Here is a 10835-nt window from a genome sequence, read left to right as displayed (position 1 = left end):
TAGGTATCACTGGGAGGAATTGACCTCCAGGCCAATTGGCTGTGAGAATCAGCTGTGTCTGCAGTGGGAGAACTTCTGTGCTGGAGACACCCTTCTGGGGCAAGACTTGCTTCAGTGGGGCTTTGGTGCTCACTGAATCTGCCCCTTGAGTGTGTCACTTATGGATGTGAAGAATTGTAATCCGGTATGGTCTCACACTGACCACTGGGTACACTGGCTCTTGGATCTCCAAGGAGGTGCAAAGTCAGCCACTGACTGAGGCCACCCAGCTCGAGCTACAGAGAGATCTGCAGATTCTTCCTCTTTGTTCGGGGTTTGGAAGTGCTGAGATGAGGCCCCACTGTGAAGTAATGCAGGCTGCTGTCAAGCCTTAGGCCAGCGGTTCTCAACCTGTGGGTCGCAACCCCTTTGGGGGTCGAACGACCCTTTCACAGGGGTCGCCTAAGACCATCGGAAAACACATATATAATTACATATTGTTTTTGTGATTAGTCACTATGCTTTAATTATGTTCAATTTGTAACAATGAAATTGCGGGTCACCACAACATGAGGAACTGTATTAAAGGATCGCGGCATTAGGAAGGTTGAGAACCACTGCCTTAGGCCTTCTTTTGGAAGCTCTGGCACTCTTTGACCCAGCAGCAGTTTGTTAGGTTTTAAATTGCAAAAGAACAGGCCATTCATATGCAAAAGCCTCTGCTCACAGCTTGGGTGAGGTTGTAAATTGGGAAGGGTGGGGTCTCAGGGAATCACCAGGGCGGAACAAACAGCCATGGCTGCCAGTCAGCCCTGCCTCAGAGAGATGCCTGGGTCTCCGTGTCCCGTGGCCTGTGCAGGAATAATGATCGCTGCAAGCACCTCTGTGAGAAAGTCGCCCTCAGATTCCTGTCTCGATGCCAGACAGTCCAGTTTCTGCCGGTATGAGTCTGAGTCCCCAGAGTCTCGCCTGGAACTGGAGTTCAGAGCAATCGGGAGCTTGTATCTCCCTCCCAATTGAGAAAGACAACAGCGTACTCAGTTGCCAGCCAGTTTCCGCACACACCTCGGTACCTCCACACTTCTGCACCTTCTACCAGTCTCAATGCACTTTTCTCTTTCCTTCTAGTTGTAGAACTTCCACTCAGCCAGCCTTCCTGTGGTTCTGGATGATATCCGTTTTGTCTTTTTTTTTTTTTTTAATATCTTTTATTGATTTTTTACAGAGAGGAAAGGAGAGGGATAAAGAGTTAGAAACATCGATGAGAGAGAAACATCGATCAGCTGCCTCCTGCACACCCCCTACTGGGGATGTGCCTACAACCAAGGTACATGCCCCTGACCGGAATCGAGCCCGGGGCCCTTGAGTTCACAGGCTGACTCTCTATCCACTGAGCCAAACCGGTTAAGGCCATTTTGCCTTTTAGTTGTAGTTTTGATGTGGTTGTGCGAGGCAGCAAGTTCAGGCGTGTACCTATGCCGCCATCTTGGTTCTCCTCCTATTCATTTCTTCTTGAGGGAGCTTTGTTAATTTGTATCTTTCAAAGAATTGTTCTATTTCATCTAAACTACTCTATTTCTGGGAATTAATTTTTTCATTATATGGTGTGATGCAAAAGTAGGTTTACAATTGTTCATATGGAAAATAATATAATAATTAATAAATAATACAGGACTAAACTATGTTTTGCATGCTCACAAATGTAAAACAGTTTTTGCCCAACTCTGTATTTCCCTATTGTCCTTGTAATGTTTGTAGTGTTTCTAGTGATGGCCCCCCTTTCATTCCTAATGGTAGTTTGTATCTCCTCTCCTTTTTCTTGGTCAGTCTGGCTAGAGGTTTATAAATTTTACTTATCCAAGGAATCAGCTTTTGGTTTCATTGTTTTTTCTATTATTTTTCTGTTTTCAAATTTATTCATTTCCATATTTTATTATTTTCTTCTATTTGCTTTGCATTTAATTTGCTCCTCTTTTTATAACTTCTTAAGCTGAAAACTTAGGCTTTTGATTTTAGACCTGTGTTCTTTTCTAATATAAAACATTCAGTTCCAACAATTTTCTTCTAAGTACTGGCTACATTCCACAAATTTTTATATGGTGTATTTTCATTCAGTTCAACATATTTTCTAATTTCCCTTGAGATTTTCTCTCTGACACATGGTTTATTTAGAAATGTGTTGTTTAATTTCCAAATGCTTGAGGATTTTCCTGATATCTTTCTTTTGTTTTATTGTTTAATTCTGTTCTGGTGAGATAATATAATATATTGTGTATGTGGGTTTTTTCCCAATTAATTTTTTATTGTGGTAAAGTATACATAACATAAAACTTATCATTTAAACATTTTAAGTGTACAATTCAGTGGCTTTAAGCACATTCACAATGTTGTATAACTATCACCACTAGCTATTTCTAGAACTTTTTCACCATCCCAAATAGAAACTCTTCACCCACTAAACAATAACTCTCCTTTTCCCAGCCCCTTGTAATCTCTATTTGACTTTCTGTGTCTATGAATTTACCCATTCTGTATATGTTTTTCTTTAAAAAAAACACACACACACATGTTTTTATTGATTTTAGAAAGAGAGAGAGATAGAAACATTGATGAGAGAGAAACATCATTCGGCTGCCCCCTGCATGCCCTCTACCGGGGATCAATTCTGCAACTGGGGCATGTGCCCTTACCAGGAATCAAACAGGTGACCTTTTGGTGCATGGTTTGATGCTCAACCACTGAGCCACATTTGCCGTGCTGTGTATGTTTTTAATACTTTAAATTTGTTAAGATTTGTTTTATGGTCCAGATTATGGTCTTTCTTGGTAAATGTTTCCTGTGCATTTGAAAAATTTGTGTATTTTACTGATGGTGAAATAGTCTCTAAATTTAAATATGGTCAGGTTGGTTGATAGTATTATTCTTTTATACTTATTTTTTTTTATTACATTGTTACATTAATTTCTGAGAAAGAAGAGTTGATGTCTCCCTGTATAAATCTGGATTTTCCCTTTATTTCTATTACTTTCTGCTTCCTATATTTTGAAGTCCTATTGTTAGGTACATACACATTTAGGATTGTTACATCTTTTTGATGAATTACCTATTTTTAAACATGTAACGTCTCTCTTTATCCATGCTAATACTTCTTTTTCCTTATTTTTCAATTTAAGCTCTTCAGATTTATGAACTGGAAGTACTCCATCTCACACTCCCGAGTCACATATCTTAATCTAATTTTGTCAGATAACTACAGTAGTTTACATGTTTCTAAAAACAGAACTATTTGGCTTCCAGAACAAGTTGAGAGCTGTGTAGTGACTAAAACAAGGCAATCTCACATTAGCAAAAGAGAAAAATTTTAGCAAACCTTTTATGGTGGTTAGTTGAAATAGTAGATTGAATGAAATTTGAAATCCTGTATATAGCCCTCTATTGTATTTTTTCTTACATTTTGGGACCTCTAGCCCATTTCCTTGTCCTGTACTCCCCCCCAAACTATTGTTCTAGTAAATATCGGTGGGACTAAGCATCAGAGTGACCCCTAATGCCAGAGTATACATACTCCCACTCCCTAAATGCCAACCTAAATTCCTGAGGGAGCCAGGATGGACTTGATATCTATTTCTGGATCTCAGAACAGTGGAGAGTTTTGTTAGGTTGTTTTTAGTACTAACAAGGCAGCATTAGCCACCACAGCTTGCTATGTCAACGGTGGAGGAAATAGTATACGCTTGCTGCCTATTCTTGACTTATTTCCCTGGCATGGGACTTTAAAAAACAACTACAAACCAGAAAACAGCTCTTACTGCCTGAACTATCTTTGGTGTGATTTGGCAGAAAAGTTAAATCATGAAAATGGGGAGTATCCTTTCTTAGTCTCAAATTTCTCATCTGGAATATGAGGATTATGATAATTCCTGCTTCAGATTTCTGTTGTGAGAAACAAGATAATTGATAAAAATAATTTAATAAGCTATAAAACTCTCAATGTTAGGTATTAACATATTGCCTTTTATATGAACCAATGAGACTTATCATTTTAATGATTTTGTTTTAATTGGAAAAGTTGATACTTTTATTTAGGTTATATTTCATTCAAATTCCTTTTTTATTTTATGAAGAGAAGCAGTTGGTATTTTAGCAAATTTTTCTTTCAATTTTATTGAGATATATTGACATATAGTACTGTGTAAGTTTAAGGATTACACTTAATGATTTGACTTACATATATATTGTGAGCAAATTATTCTTAAAAGTCCCTTATCCTTTATATTAATTCATCTGCTTTCTGTTTTCAACAAGATGATTCAACCAATTCACATTATTTTCAGTGAAGCCATGTTCATTTAAAGGTATTTTAAGAATAGAAAATATTTCCACAAATATACATGGTACATCTTATCTTTTAAAGACTAAATTTGAAAAGCTGAAAATCTTTCCTCAGCTATTTCTAAAATATATTGCCCCTAAATACCAATCTTCAAGTTCTCAGAATTCATATCTAGTCATCACTCCAGCTCAAGATATATAAATATATTCTGTTTCAGATAAGGTCAGTTGGAATGTAGTCTTATTGTGTAATTCAGCTCTTTAGTGTTAAAGTCTCTGCACACATAGTATATGTGTTTTTTGAAATATATGAGGTTGACAAAAATAATTAAATATAATAAATTATATTTGAAAATAATTTAGCACAAATTATACTGAATTGTTTTTGCATTATTCAGAATAATTTAAAGATTTTAATGTGCTTCAGTAATCATGTTTTTGAACAGCATGTACTGGCATGAACATGACTGTTCATAAAAGCTATAGGAAATACTGTTGAAAGCATAACCTGGATAATTAAATTTTTAAAAGGATTCTTCAAGTTAGCTTGCCTATTTGGAATTCATTTTGATTGGGATTTTTTTAAAGTAATAAATGTTTAATCAAGGAATTTTACATATTTTTAATAGCATTCATTTGGCCAAACATCTACACATTTCTAGAATCCTATTTTATATAAAGTGGGAATGTTGATTGGGATCTTTCTTTGTAAATATGAAGTACAGAAATTTTAAAATTATTTTATTATCTTGATTGCTTGCATTCTTAACTGGAGTTTATGTATTTTTCACAGGTAATTAGGAGACAGAGTGCATTCATAATGACTAAGAATTGGCATTTGTGAAAGATAAAAACAATCATTTATAAGTGAATTATTCACTTCATTATTCAGTTTCTCACTATTAAAGTCTAACGAACAAATTTTTAAGTGGAAGCATTCCGAAAGATTAAAATTTTTAATTAAAAGTATGTTTTGTAGTTTTCCATAGTTAAGAGATAAATATAGATATTTCACTAAAACATATTATTTATTTTAAACTTCATAAATTATCCTATATAATAAAACCCTAATATGCAAATTGAGTGACCAGTGGAATGACCCGTGGAACGACCGGTCGCTATGATGTGCACTGACCACCAGAGGGCAGATGCTCAACACAGGAGCTGCCCCAGGTTGGGGCCAGCGAGTGGGCGGCGCCAGGCCACCAACCAAAGCAGGTGCCAGTGGGTGGCCCCCCCGATCGCCCCGCCCACTGGTCGCCCCACAGATAGGCCCTGATTGCTTGTCAGGCCTAGGGACCCTACCGTGCACAAATTTCCTGCATGGGGCCTCTAGTATGGAATAAAATGGATTCACTCTAAGGATTATTCCTTTTAATCCTTTTGATTATTCTTTCCCCTGCCTCAGGTAGTTTCTTCACAGGCATATGTTAATCAGCATTCAGCTGAGGCTCCAGGGGACATCTCCTCAGGTCTCTGGAGTCTTTTCTCTTTGAGCTCTAGTACTTTTCCTTGTACAATAGGCACCCTTGCCTCCTGAGACTCCCAGCTTCATCTCCTCAAATGAGGGCGACCAGTGGACCCTTCCTGGGTTCCTTCTCCTGGAGCCATGACCTGGAAACTTTCTCTAGGTAAGCTGGGACAACTATAGGGCTCATCTTATTCCCCATCTTGCATCCATCACTGTCCTTTGTTACTTGTATATAATATCTTGAAACCATTATTTCATATATTTTGTTTGTTTTTTCAGTTGGTGCAGGTGAGAGGATAAATCTGGTTCCTTCCATTCAGTCTGGCTGGAAGAAGAACTCCAATGTCACATCATATACTTTTAAAACTTCTTGTTTTTCTCATCATGTTCTCTCTTCTAGATTATCCACTTGGTGAACTCCTTATGTCCCATGGACAGGTCAAGTATTGTCTCCTCTATATAGCCTAACCCAATCCTCCAGGAAAAAAATAACCATCCCTTCCTTTGTACTCCCATGGGCCTCACTGCATCGTATTTCTACTATAAGAAGCATCACATTATATCCTAACTGCTTGATTAGATGACTGACTTGCCTTTGGAGATGTGAAAGGAAATGGTTTCATACAATGGACATTGCATAAATCCCAACAAATCAGACCCATGCTAGTATTGGGGCTACAATGATAAAGAGAAATGTTTTGTACTATTAAGGAATTTAGGTTAACAAGCAATGAAATGCCATTAGAGCAGTGGTTCTCAACCTGTGGGTCACGACCCTTTTGGGGGTCGAACGACCCTTTCACAGGGGTCGCCTAAGACCATCGGAAAACACATATATAATTACATATTGTTTTTGTGACTAATCACTATGCTTCAATTATGTTCAATTTGTAACAATAAAAATACATCCTGCATATCAGATATTTACATTATGATTCATAACAGTAGCAAAATTACAGTTATGAAGTAGCAACAAAAATAATTTTATGGTTGGGGTCACCACAACATGAGGAACTGTACTAAAGGGTCATGGCATTAGGAAGGTTGAGAACCACTGCTCTAACTGAACTTGAGGGTTAAGTCGGAATCTACAGGTAAAAGTGTTACACTGAGTAACAATGGGTCAAAATCCAGAGAGATGTAGATAGAGAACATGGTGTATTTGGTTAAGGGTGAATAGTTTTAGCATGGATATTTCAATGCTGTTTTCTAATTTATATTTGTAAATGCTCAGAAAAAGTAAAACAAAGCTACTTTATCCCTCAATTTTTGTTGAATGCCTATTCTATGCCATGCTTTGCTAGATTCTAGGGCTGTAATGATAAGCAAAAAGAAGTCCAATCCCTGCTCTTAGGTAGCTAATGGCCAATATCAATTTCTGTATCTCCTGATACAGAACACACACGTTGAATAAAATAGCTTTCTATGATCTTATCAAGGCACGCCAAGTAGTTCTGATGACACATACACATTAAGCTGAAATTCCAGGTTGAATTTTTTTTCATCACACTATTAGTCCACTGCTCATCACTAGTGGCCTAGGCATCTGCCTTTCACTTGGGGAATACAAACTAATGCTAATATTAGCTTCATCAGCACACAGGAATGAAGGACAGATGATGGAAGAAAAGAGGAAGGAAGGCAAGACTGCTGCCCCCAAAGGCAAAGAAAAACTTTTTTTCTACCCCCTGTTTTTTTGTATTATCCATACTATTCATTTCATTAGTCTATTATATTTAGCTTTGTTAAATACTGGCCTAAAGTGATATTGAACAGACTATGCTTCACTTTACTGACTTTCTCTTCTAGCTATAGAGCCATGTATTCATGGAAAATAGGTTTCTCATAGGAAGTTATTTGTAATTTTGATAAGCAACATGGCTTAGTCAATCTAAAACAAACATAAGGGGTGGCGGGGTGGTTAGGTATGGGGGAATCTGTTGGACCCTGTTACTAATGAATTGCAGTTTCTAAGCATTACATGTGTGCTACAAATAGACCTCAAGAGGAGTTTGTATGTCATTTTAAAAGGAGAGGGAGCAGAGTTTGATACTAACTTTCTGCCTGATCTCACTGAGTTGCTTTTTTTTTTTTTTTTGCCTAATGTATTCTTCCTCAAAAGGGCAGAATCCAGGCCTGATGCAGTGAGAGAGAAGAGGTTAGTCTGTTCTATAAACTTTTAGAGAGATTTAAAAAATAGGCAATCTAATTGACTCATACATGGCTCACAGCCATTTAAATGCTTGCAAAATTGCTTCTTGCGCACTAGTAGTGACCACAGAGAAGCAGAAGTAAAATGGAAGTGAGATTGGAACTCTTAGAAAATGTTTCACAGGACTTTAAAACTCCTGTTAAGCCTCATGTTTAACCTTGTATAGAACTGTCCTTTAGAAAATTAAATGCATTTCAGTGAGCTTACTGCAAGTCAAAATTCACATACTTTGCCAACAACCTTTTTGGTTTCTACAAATATGTTGTCTTTCAGAAGCAAGTGCTGAAGAGAAACAATTTTTTTTTTCCAAGAACTGTGGCTACATTGTTACTAGGAGATTTGTAATCTGCTTTAAACATGTCACTAAAATAGAAGTTGACATAACTACTGTGTTTGCTGTTTATATTTAATTAAAGGTTTTGCTTAAAATAAAATTTATTTGGTTGTTTATTTAAGCTATCAGCAACATGCACATGTGTTACTTTCTATGTATTCACTTTCAACAAAAATTTTCTATTATCTTCTTCAAGACTCTCCCCTTATATTGATTGGCTTTATCTGTGATTATTTCCTAGTTTCTCCTTATACTCTGCCTAAACTTGCCTCATGCCATCACTGGGCATCATTCAATTTTTTCCTTGTCAATCATACGCCAAAAAAGTCTCTCATCTGTTTGTACTTTCTCTTACTCATTGATTAAATGTAATCAGCTGAAATCTAATACCATTGATTTATAGTTTTTAGCTCTAAATTGGTTGGTTGGTCACCAATTTGGAGGTAAGAAATTATTACATTCTGTGTAAGGCTTCATTCTAAAAGCCTAAGTTGTCATAATGACAACAATATAGTTAGTCATCTTGTTCTTTGTTATAAACAATTATCTCCCCGGTTACCAAAGGCATTTTTTTAGGCATCCACTTGAATTTTTAAACTAATTTTTAAAACTGTTTTATTCTTTTTGTTAGCTCTTTAAAATGTTAATTCACTAGAATTTTATGATACCATTTTTTGTTTGTTTTTTGTTTTGTTTTGTTTTGTTTTCTTTATGTGATACCATTTTGAGTCATTACCATTCTGGTAATTTTATTGTAAAAAACTTTTAAACATTTTGTGTATGCATGAATATGACTTATAAAACTATGATACCAATTAATAAAAAAGGTTAGACTATTCTAAAGGAATAAAAGTTTTACTTAAGTAATTTCTTTTTATGCAATCATTACAATTATATGTACATACATATTTTTTGAACATTTTTTTCAGATCAAAAATCTCAACCTTTCTTGTAGAATTTAGGAATTATAATTAAAATATGTGAAAAACATATTTTACAACCTTCAAATCACTACCAGGATGTGTCCTGAAATCTTTTTCCTAATCTTTATGGTTTAAAACATAGAGGCAGAGCTCAAACGAAATTTGGGGAAAATACTGCACTTCTTAACCCAAAGTCGGCAAGGGGAACAGAGCCATAAGTCATGGCTTTAGCCACTGACACCACATTTTTAATCCTTCCTTAAGGAGAGCCAATAATTCAAAAAAGAAACTTATGTCTAGCCCATTTAGACGAAGAGTAAATGTAAATAAATTTAACTCCTACATTGTTGTTCTTTTATCTTCTAAACTCTAGCTGCTTGGCAGAATGATTCAGTTTCTCCTCCACTTCCAGGTTTACGGATATGGGCTAGCTTTACCCTGGAACTGAAAGACTGTCACTTCAGTTCTGTGGGTAAGCCCTTTACCTGTGTTGACAGAACTCCACAGGGCAGGGCAGGCAAATGAATGTGCTTGTTGCTAGGACACAAGGCTGTTTCCAGGGCAGCAGGTCATTGCTATTTGCTATTCTAACTACTAGCACTATACCTGTTCCTTAAGAAATGTGTTTGTTTTCCTTCATTACAAAGCAAACACTCAATGGGAAATAACATAACTGCTTGGCTGCAACTTCTCTGAAGCTTTCCAGGAGGAATATAATACACCAAATACAATTTGTGTTATGGAAGGAGCATTCACATATCCATACAACACCCAAATCTTCGTAAGTACTGACATATTTATATGATGGTTTGAGTCCACCGTGTGCCACAGATATGAGACAATAGTGCATATTCTTCTGAGGCCACCCCAAGATTTGTCCTACATGTGCTCATGAGGTGACTATCTTTTTATGAGTTTTTCAAAGATGGCACATGATGGTTTCCTATGTAACTCTCCTTTCCCCCTCCTATGAGCATTTAGTTGTCACCAAAACTGGCATCACTGCTATCTATGACTGCTAAGCAGGGCTGGGACTAGGGTGCTGAGGCACAAAATTTAGGAGGCCTTCACTTTCAGGGTCATGCAAGTGCCCTGCTGCCAACATTTACCCAAAGATGGTAAATACTTGAGTCAAGGATGCTAAGATCAAGAGCAAGTCTCCTGTTAATGATGAAATCACTAATTCCAAGGGTCCTTAATCTCTCAACTCAGTTTTAACTCCCTCCTTCGTTGTCTCCCTAGTGCCCTAAGACTAAAGCATAAGTCTGTGGGAACTAGACTAGACAACAATTTAATTGACCAATACTGCCTTATTCAGATCCATTCCTCTCCCCCAACACTGACAGTCCAAGCAGGATCCTTAGTCCCCCATGTAAACAAACTTCCATCGCCCAGACACTGTTTCTTGAAACATGCTCACATATTCATTCACCTGGGACTCTAGGTGAGTAAGATTCAGGTTCAAGATGAAACTTCAATAGCACATGATTTTCACTTTTTGGAAAGCAGCTTCATTTGATACAGTATCTACCTAATGTGGTATTAAAGGCTATTTATTATGATTAATAACTAACTGTTTGACCC

This window comes from Myotis brandtii, unplaced genomic scaffold, assembly GCF_000412655.1.
Source record: "Myotis brandtii unplaced genomic scaffold, ASM41265v1 scaffold154, whole genome shotgun sequence".
Taxonomy (NCBI): Eukaryota; Metazoa; Chordata; class Mammalia; order Chiroptera; family Vespertilionidae; genus Myotis; species Myotis brandtii.
The sequence above is the reverse complement of the archived record's forward strand: the minus strand, read 5'-3'. Positions refer to the sequence as shown.